The sequence below is a fragment of the Leucoraja erinacea genome, chromosome 4 (assembly GCF_028641065.1).
Source record: "Leucoraja erinacea ecotype New England chromosome 4, Leri_hhj_1, whole genome shotgun sequence".
Lineage (NCBI taxonomy): Eukaryota > Metazoa > Chordata > Chondrichthyes > Rajiformes > Rajidae > Leucoraja > Leucoraja erinaceus.
Window position 1 is genome coordinate 52,996,527 of NC_073380.1, and position 15,213 is coordinate 53,011,739.

Sequence of the window (15,213 nt, forward strand, 5' to 3'; positions counted from 1 at the left end):
TGTGGTCCCAGCACCGAGCAATGTAGATTGGAAATGTTGGTTGGTGTGAGCAAGTTGGGCCAAAGGGCCTGTTTGCATTCTCGAAGACTCTATACTCTATGTACCGAGGTACAGTGAAATATTTTTTGTACACATTTCAGTATGTATCACAATACGTAAGCTCTTAGATACATCTCAGATAAGCATCTCAGATACTGTACACGTGTTTAACAGTAGTAGTACAATGAGAAAGTATACAGTCACAAAATTTGGTGCCATTTAAGTCCCAATCATTCTAGGTATTGTTCTTGGATTTAGACTCTAGGGATACAGTGCAGAAACGGGGCCTTCGACCCATCGAGTCCGCTCCGACCAGTGATTACCCCGTACACTAGCATTATTCTAAACACGAGGGACAATTTACAATTTTACTGAAGCCAATTCACCAACAAACCTGTATGTCTTTGGAGCGTGGGAAGAAACCAGAATACATGGGGAATACCAACGTGGTCAAAGGGAGAACATACAAACTCCGTACAGACTGCACCCATAGTCAGTATTGAACCCGGGTCTCTGGCGTAGTAATGCAGCAACTCTACCGCTGCGCCACTGTGCAGTCCCAAGCCGGACCATGATGGCGTGTTGTCCTGGCGGCGTTGCAGGGTCGGCTTGGTGGCAATTGGTGACTGCTCGGTGCCACTGCAGGCCACGTCCGATCCACAAACTAAGACTGCACAGTTGTAACACCCAGTACCACTCCCTCTGCACCAAACTTTGTAACATTACCTTGATCATTCCTGTGTAAACCCTGGTACCTGCCCACATATAAACCCTCAAATAAGGAGATATCAGCGAGGGTGGGATATAACCAGGGTACGGGTGATCGTTGGTCAGCTCGGACTCAGTGGGTCAAAGAGCCTGTTTCCATGCTGTATCTCTAAAACTAAATGTACAGAAGCCAGAAAGCACACACCACCAGACTCAGGAACAGCTTCTTCCCCCTCTGTTATCAGGCTTCTGAACAGTCCTTCCATAAGTTAGGGTACTGTCCGATTCACCTCTAACCCGTTGTGGACATTGGACTTTGTCCAAGGAACTGGTGCACTACAATGCTGAGAACGAAACGTTGCCTATTTCCTTCGCTCCATAGATGCTGCTGCACCCGCTGAGTTTCTCCAGCTTTTTTGTGTACCTTGTAGTCCTTCCATACTGTCCAATTCACCTCTACCCCATTGCGGACATTGGACTTTGTCCAAGGAACTGGTGCACTACAATGCTGAGAACTATATTCTGCACTCTGTATTTCCCCCTTTGCTCTACCTATTGTACTTGAGTCTGACGATTGTATTTATGTTGGTATATCTGATCTGTTTGAATAACATTTTCAGTGCACATTTCATTGTTCTGTTTCGGTGCATAAGACAATTGAACTCTCTGGACTCTCTCTTGATGTCTGGAGAAATGCAGAGATGATATTTCAGCTCAGGACTCTTCTTCAGACCGATTGTGGTGGGGATGGTGGGGTGGGGGAGAGAAAGTTAGAAAAGAGACGTGGGTGTGAGGACGGGAGCGGGAGAGCAGCAGGAATCACAGAGGGGGGGAGGAGCAGTAAGGGAGGGTCTCACAGAACTCCCATTGGAGAGAGGAGGACAGTTTCTTCAAGGTGGGCATACTTTGAGGAGATAGTTGAGACAGACGGCTGTGGAGGTCAACTGAATAGATATTTTCCAGGTGGAGATTGATAGATCCTTGATCAGTAAGTGTGTTATGAGGAGAAGGCAGGAGAATGGGGTTGAGAGGGAAAGATTGATCAGCCATGATTAAATGGCGGAGTAGATGGGCCGAATGGCCGACTTCTGCTCCTGTGACTTATATGAACTTAAAATTCTGTAGAAATTCTCAGGATGGCAATGAACTGAAATGTATACTAAATATTTGTCAAGTAAATTTACAATCAAACAACATGGAAACATAGGGCCAACTTGATGCCCATCTAAGCTAATCCCATCTGCTTTCATTTGACCAATAACCCTCTATAACATTTCCTATCCATGTATTTGTCCGAATGTCTTTTAAATGTTGTCATTGTACCTCCTCTGGCAGCCCATTCCATACACCCACCACCCTCTGTGTGGAAAATTTGCCCCTCGTGTTCTTTTTAAATCTTTTCTGTCATCTTAAACCTATGCCCTCAGGTTCTTGATTCCCCTACTCTGGGCAAGAGATTATGCCTTTTCCCCTATCTCTCCCTCTCATGTACACCTCTATAAGATCACCACTCATCTTCCTGCGCTCCAAGAATGAAGTGCTAGCCTGCTCGACCTCTCCCTGTAGCTCAGGCCCTCGAGTCCTGGCAATATCCTCATTTGAAGGACACAAAAGGGACCATTTGAAGGGCAAGAAGGTTATTGATGGCAAGTAATCGCACGGTCTGCTTTCAGTACAATTATTGATCAGATAACTAGGTTGCTCAAGTCGAACATTCACTGCAGAACACAAAAATGCCTTGATGAATTTTGTGGCCATAGATTGCTTTTCATTAGAACACAACCCCAATTCCTTCAGTTGAGGTAGCTGTTCATCAGAACTCCCAAATCCAAATCCAAAACTGAAAGTTAAGCCACAAGGAACTGCAGATGTTTCAGATTGGGACTCTATTAGTCTGAAGAAGGGTTCCGACATGTTTCATGTCGCCTATCCATGGTCTCCAGAGGTGCTGCCCGACTCGCTAAGTTACTCCAGCACTCTGTGCCAATAGAAGATCAGAACGTGTATATCAATGTTGCCTCTCTCCGGTACCATCTCTTTAAATAAACATTTACCAGTGGCTCTCATTTCCAAAGCACGGTCAAACAAAATACTTTAAAAAAAATTAATCTCAGCAATAAAAATTTCCTAGCACGAAGTGACTTTTTTTCCCCCCGTAAAGGGTTCAATTGCAAGTTAAAAAGTTCAATGAATCAAATTAACTTTGAGGGATATGGATCGTTTTGCACAATATGATAGCTTGTGAATGTGTAATGAGACCAAGGAGTTTTAAACACACTTGATATTCTCACTGAGAAATAACCCGAGAAAAGCAGATTTTAAGTATTTCCCAAGAGGAGGCAATGATGAGGAAAATAAACTCAAACAATTCCTGTGCTGGAGGGTACAGATCACAGTAACGCTCATTGTCAGATGTACAAGTACAGTGAGGTCAGGTACAATGGAAACGTTGCTTGCAACAACATCACAGGCAAAACGACGCAGGCAACACACAAAAACGAATATGACAGACACACATGCCGACACAGAGGCACACACACACACACACACACACACACAGACAGTCATACCGAGACAGAGACACACACACAGATGAAGACGCAAGGAAGTATTTATACTTTTACCATCACAGGAGATAACTAGAGAGAAAAGAAACTTCAGATGCTGGTTTACAAAACAGGACACAGTGTTGGTGTAAGTCAGCAGCTCAGGCAACATCCCCAGAGAGCAACAGGGAGACAAACATGTTAAACACACAAGTTCTGCAATTCAATGAAATGAAAGCCCGTGAAAAGGGAGAGGTGAGTAGGTGCTATTACAGAGGGTGATGTCAGTGTGGTCCACACTTGACCTGCCCACTGCATCGCCACCCTGGCGAAAGAGACAGTGTGGGTCTACGCGCTCCACAGGAGCCGCGGGGAGGTTTGGAGCCGAGCGGGGGCACGGGATGCCGGGAGTAGCGGACAAGCACCCACCGTTGACTGGAGATCCCGGCGCAGAGACAGGAGGCTCCATCCAGAAGGTGGAGACGGCACGTCGCTGGCACGAGACCCACTGTCCTGCACTTGGTGGGGAAGCTGACGATCAAGGCACACCGAGTACTCAACACAGCACCTTCACTCCGGGAGGGGGGCAGCTCCGCCAAGCTCCACAGCACCCGATACACTGAGGATGAACAATATATTTCCCTCTCAACTCAAGTGCCTGACACTGTGCAGAGGGGAATGAGATGCACAAGGTCACAATCAGGTCCTGCACGGGTTGGCATGCCACAATATCAAAGCCTTCTTCTGGTACGCAAACACCTCGGGGCTGGAGAGTCCGAGTGGGTCGGCCCAGCACCGTCTGCAGGAACTGGGAACGTGGCCAAGGGAAGGGATTGTTGCCCGGTTGTCATGGTGCTTCTTTGACGAGAACAGAAGGGAAACAGCTCTGGTGACACTGCTCCCCGTCCCCGCCCACAGGACCCAAGGACAACAACATAACATCGCTAAACATCAGGGTGAAAAAACATGTGCCCAATATAGCAGCTGCTCCCCCAGGACCACACTGTGATGTAGCCTGACAGTACGGTTCCTTTAAAAAGTAGACTTAAGTGCTGGAGTAACTCAGCGGGCCAGGCAGCATCTCTGAAGAAGGGTCCCAACACAAAATGTCACCCATCATTTTTCTCCAGAGATGCTGCCTGACAAGCTGAGTTACTCCAGCACTTTGTGTCTATCTTTGGTATAAACCAGCATCTGCTGTTCTTATTTATCCTTTTTTAAAAAAAATTGGTCAGGTAAGCATCTCTGGTGAACATGGATAGGCGACATTTCGGATCAGGTAGTGTTTCGTGACCCTCGGACTATCGTTGATCGGACTTTGATTTGCACTAAACGTTATTCGTGTTATTCCCTTTATCATGTATTGTCTTTACACTGTGGAGGGCTCAATTGTAATCATGTATTGGCTTTCCGCTGACTGGTTAGCACGCAACAAAAGATTTTCAACTGTAACCCAGTACACGTGATAATAAACTAAACTCAAACTCAGTATGAAGAAGGGCCCAGATCCGAATCATCACCTATCCATGTTCTCCAGAGATGCTGCCTGACTCGTAAAGTTACGCCAGCATTTTGTGTTTAGTTTAGAGATACAGCGCGGAAACACGCCCCTTCGGCCCACTGAGTCCGCACTGACCAGTGACCCCCACATATTAACACTATACCTACAGACACTGGGGACAATTTACATTTATAAGCCAATCGACCTACAAACCTGCACGTCTTAACAGTGTGGGAGGAAACCGAGGATCTCGGTGAAAACCCATGCGGTCATGGGGAGAACGTACAAACTCCATACAGACAGCATTGAAGTCGGGATTGAACCTGGATCTCTGGCTCTGAAAGCGTTGTAAGGCAGCAACTCTACCACTGCGCCATCGTGCCATCCCTAAGTGTTATTAAGTTAGTGTTGTTCACTAACTTAACTCAGTTTAGTTTAGTTTAGGGATACGGTGTGGAAACAGGCCCTTCGGCCCTATGAGTCTGTGCTGACCAGCAATCACCCGTTCACACCAGTTTAGTTTAGAGCTACAGTGTGGAAATAAACCTTTTGGCTCACCGAATCCACACTGACCATTGATAACCCGTAGACTAGTTCTGTCTACATTCCAGGGACAATTTACAGTCAAATTAACTTAAAACCTGTACGACTTTGGAATGTGGGAGGAAAACGGAGCACCCGGAGAAAACCCACGCGGTCACAGGGAGAACGCACAAACTCCGTACAGACAGCACCCATAGTCAGGATCGAGCCCAGGTCTCAGGGGCTCTACCGCTGTGCCACCACTGATCAACTAAAGTACAAGCTGAATGCTGCAAAACCCAGCAGCACTACATCTCCAGGGGTTAACAGGATAGATGTGGATGTGGAAGCACAATGAACTGCAAATGCTGGAATCTTTAGCAAAAATCAAAGTGCCGGAGGAACTCAGCAGGCCAGGTGGTATCGGTGGAGGGAATGGACAGGTGACGTTTATAGCGGGACCCTTCCTCAGTCTGAAGGTGAATCTCAACCTGAAAGGTCATCTGTTCATTCCCTCCATTGATGCTGCCTGATTCGTTGAGTTCCACCAGCACTTTGTTAGATGTTGAGATGGAAAAATGACAAACGCGGGGACATAGTTACAAGACTGTCCAAGTCTGTCAAAGTAATTGTAAATAGAAGTACAGGACAAGCTAGTTACACAGCGGGAGGTGGGTGCCAGGAAAACACTCTGGTGGAGGCAGATACGATCGTCATGTTTAAGAAGATTTTAGATAGGCAGATGGATATGCAGGGGATGGAAGGAAACAGATCACGTGCAGGCAGAGGGGATTAGTTTAACAGCATTGTGTTCAGCACAGACATATTGGGCCAAAGGGCCTGTTCCTGTGCTTTACTATTGAATGGACTGAGGCCACACACAAACTACAGGAACAGCACCTCTTATTCCATTTGGACAGCTTACAACCCAACAGTATGAACAGTGAAATCTCCAATTTTAGATAACTAAGCTAACCCCCCTTGCTGTACCCCAACCCATTCTCCCACATCTCTTCCCTGTGCCCCATGATTCACACCCATTTCTCCCCGCTCCTTCCACCTCGGTTCCTTCCTCTGGCTTCACATTTAGAATCAGACAACGTGGAAAAAGGCCCAACCTGCCCATGCCAACCAACATGCCTCATCTACACTAGCTCCACCTGCCCGCGTTTGGCCCATATCCCACTAAACTTGTCCTATCCATGTACCTGTCTACAGCGCATTCAGAAAGTATTCAACTGTTTCCACATTTTGTTACCTTACAGCCTTAATCTAAAATGGATTAGATTTTTTTTAAAATCATCAATCTACACACAATACCCTTTAATTAAAAAAAGCAAAAACAGGTGTTTAGACATTTTTGCTAAGTAATTAAAAATAAATAACTGAAATATCACAGTAAGTACATAAGTATTCAGACCCTTTACTCAGTATTTTGTTGGGGCACCTTTGGCAGTGATTACAGCCTCAAGTCTTCTTGGTTATGACACTACAAGCTTGGCACACCTGGATTTGGATAATTTCTCCCATTCTTCTCTGCAGATCCTCTCAAGCTTTGTCAGGTGCGATGGGGAGTGCGATGCACAGCTATTTTCAAGTTCCTCCAGAGATGTTCGATTGGGTTCAAGTCCGGGCTCTGGCTGGGCCACTCAAGGACATTCACAGACTTGTCACAAAGCCACTCCTGCATTGTCTTGGCTGTGTGCTTAGGGTCATTGTCCTGTTGGAAGGTGAACCTACGCCCCGGTCTGAGGTCCAGAACGCTCTGGAGCAGGTTTTCATCAAGGATCTCTCTGTACTTTGCTCCGTTCATCTTTCCCTCGATCCTGACTAGTCTCCCAGTTCCTGCCGCTGAAAAACATCCCGACACCATGATGCTGCCACCACCATGCTTCACCGTAGGTATGGTATTGGCCAGGTGATGAGTGGCCTGGTGTCCTCCAGATGCGACGCTTGGCATTCTTGGTTTCATCAGACCAGAGAATCTTGTTTCTCACGGTCTGAGAGTCCTTTAGGTACCTTTTGGCAAACTCCAAGCGGGCTGTCATGTGCCTTTTACTGAGGAGTGGCTTTCTTCTGGCCATTCTACCATAAAGGCCTGATTGGTGGAGTGCTGCAGATATAGCTGTCCTTCTGGAAGGTTCTCCCATCGCCACAGAGGAACTATGGAGCTCTGTCAGAGTGACCATCGGGTTCTCTGCCACAGAGGGTAGTTGAGGCCAGTTCATTGGCTATATTTAAGAGGGAGTTAGGTGTGGCCCTTGTGGCCAAGGGGATCAGAGGGTATGGAGAGAAGGCAGGTACGGGATACTGAGTTGGATGATCAGCCATGATCATATTAAATGGCGGTGCAGGCTCGAAGGGCCGAATGGCCTACTCCTGCACCTAATTTCTATGTTTCTTGGTCACCTCCCTGACAAAGGCCCTTCACCCCCGATTGCCCGGTTTGGTCGGGCGGCCAGCTCTATGAAGAGTCCTGGTGGTTCCAAAGTTCTTCCATTTAAGAATGACGGTGGCCACTATACTCTTCAGGACGTGCAATGCTGCAGAAATTGTTTTATACCCTTCCCCACATCTGTGTCTAGACACAATCCTGCCTCGGAGGTCTATGGACCATTCCTTCGTCTTCATAGCTTGGTTTTTGCTCTGACATGCACTGTCAACTGTGGGACCTTATATAGACAGGTGTGTGCCTTTCCAAATCATGTGCAATCAATTTAATTAACCACTGGTGGATAATTATTTTTCAATTATTTCTTTTTAATTACTTTGCAAAACTTTCTACACACCTGTTTTCGCTTCTTCATTCTGGGGTATTGTGTGTAGATTGATGATTAAAAAATAAATAATTTAATCAATTTTAAAATAAGAAAATGTGGAAAAAGTGAAGGTGTCTGAATACTTTTTGAATGCACTGTAAATGTTTCTTAAACATTGTGGATTTTATGCTACTTCTTTCCTCAGCTAAGTTTAGACCAGGCAGGAATTCTTTAGAGCTACAGTGTGGAAACAGACCCTTAGGCCCACCGAGTCCATGCCGACCATCGATTACTCATTCACACATTCTATATTATCCCATTTTCTCATCCACAGCCTACACACCAGGGACAATTTACAAAGGGTCAATTAACCTACAAACCCGAGATAGACACAAAATGCTGGAGTAACTCAGCCGGGCATGCAGTATCTCTGGCGAGAAGGAATGGGTGAAGTTTCAGGTCGTAACCCTTCTTCAGACTGAAAGAAGGGCCTCAACGCAAAACGTCACCCATTCCTTTTCTCCTGAGATGCTGCCTGAGGTGAGTTACTCCAGCATTTTGTATCTACGTTTGGTTTAAACCAGCATCTGCAGTTCCTTCATACATAACCTACAAACCCACACTTCTTTGGAATTTGGGAGGTAACCGGAGCATCCGGAGGGAACTCACACGGCCACAGGGAGAACGCACAAACTCCTCACATACAGATAGCACCCAAGGTCATGATTAAACCCAGGTCTCTGGTGCTGTGAGACCGCTGTGCCACTGCAATAGGACAGAAGTCGAAGAATAAACCATTGTGTTTGGTTTGGTCTCTCTTGGATGTTCCGTGGGCTTGCGGGTTTGAGTTACAGGGAGAGCTTAGATTCTCTTTGTGTGGATGGCTGAGGGGTGATCTTGAGGTGTACAAGATCATGAAGAGACATGCATAAAGTGAATGCTCGCAGTCTCTTTCACAGGGTAGAGGATTCTAAAACTAGAGGGCACAGGCATATGATGAGGGGGGAGCGATTTAAGAGGGAACTCAGGGGCAACCTTTTGACTCAGAGGGTAGTCCGTATCTGAAATGAACTACAAGAGGAAGCTGTTGAAGTAGTTACAATTATAACTTTTAGAAGACATTTGGACAGATATTTGGATAAGGAAGATTCTGAAGAAGGGTCTCAACCCAATACGTCACCCGTTCCTTCTCACCAGAGATGCTACCTGTCCCGCTGAGTTACTCCAGCATTTTGTGTCTACCTTGGATAAGGGTCGAGAGCGATATAAATGCACAAGTTCGAGGAACAGAATTAGGTCATTCAGCCCACCAAGTCCACTCCGTCATTCAATCATGGCCGAGCTATCTTTCTCTCACCCCCATTCACCTGCCTTCTCCCTGTAACCCCTGATACCCATACGAATTTAGAATCTGTCAATCTCCGCCTTACAACTAACCATTGACGTGGCCTCCACAGCCGTCTGTGGCAATGAATTCCACAGCTTCACCACCCTCTGACTAAAAAAACATGCTTCTCATCTCCTTTCTAAAGGTACACCCTTTTATTCTGAAGTTGTGGCCTGTGGTCCTGTACTCAGCCACTGCTGGGATAAGGAGCAGCACCCGAGGTCAGGATTGAACAAGGGTCTCTGGCGCTGTGAGGCAGCAGTTCCACCTGCTGCGACACTGTGCTGCCCTAAATCTGATGGAACAGTGGAGCTGAATGACTTCTGTTCATTATTTTGCCTTCCCTTGCACTCAGCGTTCCTGCAGATGTTGAGTGAGATGTGCAATAATTTATTTCAGAGCCAATGATCATACTTAACATGCAGCTATAAGGAGGGGTCAGTGGTTTCATACCAGTCTCGATGCTACTCTGTGCAAACGTCTATCAATGGTGTGTCACATTTCCAACGAACGCTGCACATTAAACCCAGACTACTCCCTCTTGTGAAATGAAACATTAATAATGCATAAGTACTTCAACTAAAATAGCAGCACCAGGAACGAGAGATCAAGTGACGCTCACACAAGCATGACAATCGATTCCCTGAGCTGCTCAATAATGAAACTGCAGTTGTTCAACGGTACTGGGATTTTTATCCACCGCCCGCATCCCTGACAACGCAACCATCTGGATTATATTCACACTCTGTACACAGGGCGGCGCAACGGGTAGTGCCATTGACTCACAGCGCCAGAGACCCCGGTTCCATCCTGACCTCTGATAATGTCTATGTGTGTGTGGAGTTTGCTCGTTTAGAGTCATACAGCGTGGAAACAGCCCCTTCGACCCAACTTGCCCACACCAGCCAACATGCCCCACTGACACCAGTCCCACCTGCCTACATTTGGTCCATATCCCATTAAACCTGTCCTATCCATGTACCTGTACAAATGTTTCTTAAACTTTGCGTTAGTACCTGCCTCAACTATCTCCTCTGACAGCTCATTCCATACACCCACCACCCTTTGTGTAAAAAAGTAACCCATCAGGTTCCTATTAAGAGTATGTGTACATATATGTGTGTGTGTATACACACACACACACACACACATATATATATATATATATACAAATACACACACACATATATATATATACAAATACACACACACACACACATATATATATACAAACACACACACACATATATATATATATACAAATACACACACATATATATACAAATACACACACACACACACAAATACATACACACATATTTATATATACACACTTGCATATTTTTATATATATATCACACAAACACACATATATACATATAAAATGTACACACATACATACACACAGAATGTTTTTTGTTGTTTAACATCGTGTTACAGGGTACTAAGTTTCCATATTCTGTTGTGCTGCTGCAAGTAAGACTTTCATATTTCCGTTTTGTGACATATGACAATAAAACACTCTTGATTCTTAATCTCCTTTACCTGCACATAATCCATATCCCTGCAATATCCGTGTATCTATCTAAAAGCCTCTGAAATGCCACTATCATATCTTCCTCCACCATCACCACCACTGGCAGCACGTTCAAGGCACCCACCACTCATTGTGTCAAAAAAAAAAAAAACCTGCACTCAAATCTCCTTTAAATATTCTGCCTCTGATCTTCAGTCTGTGCCCTCTAATTTTGGAATCCTCTACCCTGGGAAAAAAGACTGTGTGCATTCACTTTATCCATGCTCCTCGTGATCTTGTACACCTTCATAAGGTCACCTCCTCAGCTTCCTACAAGGAAGAGTCCCAACCTATCCAGCCTCTCCCTGTAACCCAAGCCCACAAGCCCAGGTAACATGCTGGTGAATCTCTTCTGCACCCTTTCCAACTTAATGACATCCTTCCTGTGGCTGGGTGACCAGAACTGCACACAGTACAGTAATTGGAACAATTTAATATGAAAATATAGAAAGCTCAGTCATACAGCAAAGAAATATATGTTCCTGACCTACATTAACCGTCAAGCAAACATGTTTAAAACCATTTTAATCTCCCCATGTTCCATCACCAATCCCCAGCCAAGACCGCAAGAAATAGGTAGCCCAGAGCATCATACAAACAACCTCTCTTCAATCGGCTCGATTTACGCAAGTCCACCAGGATAATCAAGGACCAGTTTCACCCTGGTCACTCCCTTTTCTCCCCTCTCCTATCAGGCAAGAGGTACAGAAGTGTGCAAATACACACCTCCAGATTCAGGGACGGTTTCTTCCCAGCTGTTATCAGGCAACTGAACCATCCTATCACCAACTAGAGAGCGGTCCTGAACAACCATCCACCTGATTGGAAACTCTCGGACTATTTCCGATCAGACTTTACTGAACTTTATCTTGCACCAAACACTATTCACATCATTTCATTTATTCTGAATATGTACACTGTGGACGGCTCGATTGTAATTATGTTTTGTCTTTCCACTGACTGGATAGCACGCAACACAAGCTTTTCACTGTACCTCGGTACACGTGACATAAACTCAAACCTATCAATACTACCACTCACCTAAACACTCATGGATATTTAAAGAGGCCAACTAACCTACAACCCACACCTATTTGGGATGTGGGAGGAAACCGGAGCACCCGGACAAACCCATGCAGTCACAGGAAAAACATTCAAACTCCAAACAGACAGCACCCGAAATCAGGATCAAACCCGGGTCTTTGTTGCTGTGAAGCAGCAATTCTACACCGAACCACAAAGGGGGAAAAAAGGGGAGGGGGATAGTTACCTGAAACTGGAGAGTGCCAACTAGTTTGATCCAATGTGGTTCTTCCATTGCTCTTGTGTTTTTTACCCTGTATTATCTTACACTGAATTCGATATTTCTAACTTATACTTCCCTGATTTCATTCACCGAGGATCCTTCAATCTAATCGCTTCTCAGGACGTCCTTTGCGGGAGCCGAGTTCCCGATCACTCGCGCACGGTGACATCCTGAAATCGACAATACTCAGCGCTTGCGGACTGCTCCTGACCACAGGACTCCAATCACTCGACGCTGACCACAAAGTCCACACTAACCTACTTAAATAAACCTCTCTAAAGACACCTCGGACAGCTGCCAAGATTTGACGTAACAGACAGCACAGTTTATGCATGAGCTCGACACAAAGTGCTGGAGTAATTCAGCAGCTTTTCTGGAGAAAAGGAATCGGTGACGTTTCGGGCCGAGACCCTTCTTCAAACAGAGTCAGGGGATTGGGTAAACTAGAGGTATGAAAAAGTACAAAGTACAAATGAATGACAGGTATGAACAGGACAAATCAAAGCCATACACGAGTTACTCAGGAACAGCTTCTTCTTCTGATAATAATCAGCCTTCTGAACACTGAAGAAGGGTTTCGGCCCGAAACGTTGCCTATTTCCTTCGCTCCATAGATGCTGCTGCACCCTCTGAGTTTCTCCAGCTTTTTTGAGTACCTTGTAGTCCTTCCATACTGTCCGATTCACCTCTACCCCATTGCGGACATTGGTCTTTGTCTCTGGAACAGATGTGCTACAATGCTGAGAACTATATTCTGCACTCTGTACCTTCCCCTTTGCTCTACCTATTGTACTTGAGTTTGACTTGATTGTATTTATGTATGGTATTAGCAATCTGTTTGAGTCGCATGCAAAACAAAGCTTTTCACTGTATCTCGGTACATGTGACAATAATAAAACCTAAACCAAAATCTCCACAACTGTAGTTCAATCCTGACTACAGGTGCGTAGGAAAGGACTGCAGATGCTGGTTTAAATCGAAGGTAGACACAAAATGCTGGAGTAACTCAGCGGGACAGAAGGAATGGGTGACATTTCGGGTCGAGCCCCTTCTTCAGACAAAGGGTCTGAAGAAGGATCTCTGACTACAGGAGCTGTCTGTATGGAGTTTGCACGTTCTTTTTCCGGGTGTTCTGGTTTCCTGCCACATGCCAAAGATGTGCAGGTTTGTAGGTTAATTGGTTTCTGTAAAATCATTCCTAGTGTGTAGGCCAGAACTAGTGTATGGGGGTGATCGCTGGTTAGTATGGACACGGTGGGCCGAAGGGTCTGTTTTGGTGCTGTAATCTAAACCAACCTCAAATCGAATTGTCCGAACATCTGCCTTTCAAACACCCAATCACCTGTATCCACCTGCTACACTTTTCCTACCCCTCCCAACTTTCTTCACCCCTCCCCCCCTTCACAATCAGTCTGAATTCAGATTCAGATTCAACTTTAATTGTCATTGTCAGTGTACTGTACAGAGACAACCAAATGCATTTAGCATCTCCCTGGAAGAGCGACATAGCATATGATTTGAATAAATATTTACATTAGCATATATACAGACATAGTGTTTTTCTTGTGGGAGGAGTGTCCGGGGGGGGGGGTGATTGGCAGTCACTGAGGTACGTTATTGAGTGACAACCGCCGGGAAGAAGCTGTTCCTGGACCTGCTGGTTCGGCAACGGAGAGATCTGTAGCGCCTCCCGGATGGTAGGAGGGTAAACAGTCTGTGGTTGGGGTGAGAGCAGTCCTTGGTGATGCTGAGCGCCCTCCGCAGACAACGCTTGCTTTGGACAGACTCAATGGAGGGGAGCGAGGAACCGGTGATGCGTTGGGCAATTTTCACCACCCTCTGCAAGGCCTTCCGGTCGGAGACAGAGCAGTTGCCATACCATACTGTGATACAGTTGGTAAGGATGCTCTCGATGGTGCAGCGGTAGAAGTTCACCAGGATCTGAGGAGACAGATGGACCTTCTTCAGTCTCCTCAGGAGGAAGAGACGCTGGTGAGCCTACTTGATCACAGTTGAGATATTGTGGGTCCAAGAGAGGTCATCGGAGATGTTGACCCCCAGGAACCTTAAGCTTGAAACACGTTCCACCTCCGTCCCGTTAATGTGGATGGGGGTGTGCGTGCCGCCCCTGGACTTCCTGAAGTCTACAATGAGCTCCTTGGTCTTCTTGGAGTTAAGGGCCAGGTTGTTGTCAGCGCACCATGCTGCTAGTGCTGGACCTCCTCCCTATAGGCCGATTCATCGTTGTTGCTGATGAGGCCAATCACCGATGTATCATCTGCATACTTGATGATGGTGTTAGTACCATGTACAGGTGTGCAGTCATAGGTGAAGAGGGAGTAGAGGAGGGGGCTCAGCACACAGCTCTGTGGAACGCCGGTGTTCAGGGTGAGGGTTGAAGAGGTGTGCTTGTCTAAACTCACAGACTGGGGTCTGTTGGTTAGAAAGTCCAGTATCCAGTTGCAGAGGGAGGGATCGATGCCCAGGTTACCGAGTTTGGTGATCAGTTTAGAGGGTATAATGGTGTTGAATGCTGAGCTGTAATCGATGAACAGCATTCTTACGTAAGTGTCTCTGTTGTCGAGGTGGGAGAGGGCGGAGTGAAGTGCCGTTGAGATGGCATACTCCGTACTCCTGTTCTTGCGGTAGGCAAACTGATAGGGACCCAGTGTGGGGGGTAGGCAGCTTTTGAGGTGTGCCAGGACCAGCCTCTCGAAGCACTTGGGGATGATGGGGGTAAGTGCAACTGGGCGGAAGTCGTTGAGGCTTGCCGCAGTGGAGTGTTTTGGCACCGGCATGATGGAGGTGGTTTTAAGACAAGTGAGGGCAACTGCTTGGGCAAGTGACAGGTTGAAGGTGTCAGTCCAGA

General features: G+C 46.2%; 1 protein-coding gene across 1 annotated transcript in view; it reads right to left on the reverse strand.

The window, feature by feature from the left end:
- osbpl1a (oxysterol binding protein-like 1A) overlaps nt 1-15,213 on the reverse strand; it is a 120,741-nt gene that overhangs the window by 41,768 nt on the left and 63,760 nt on the right.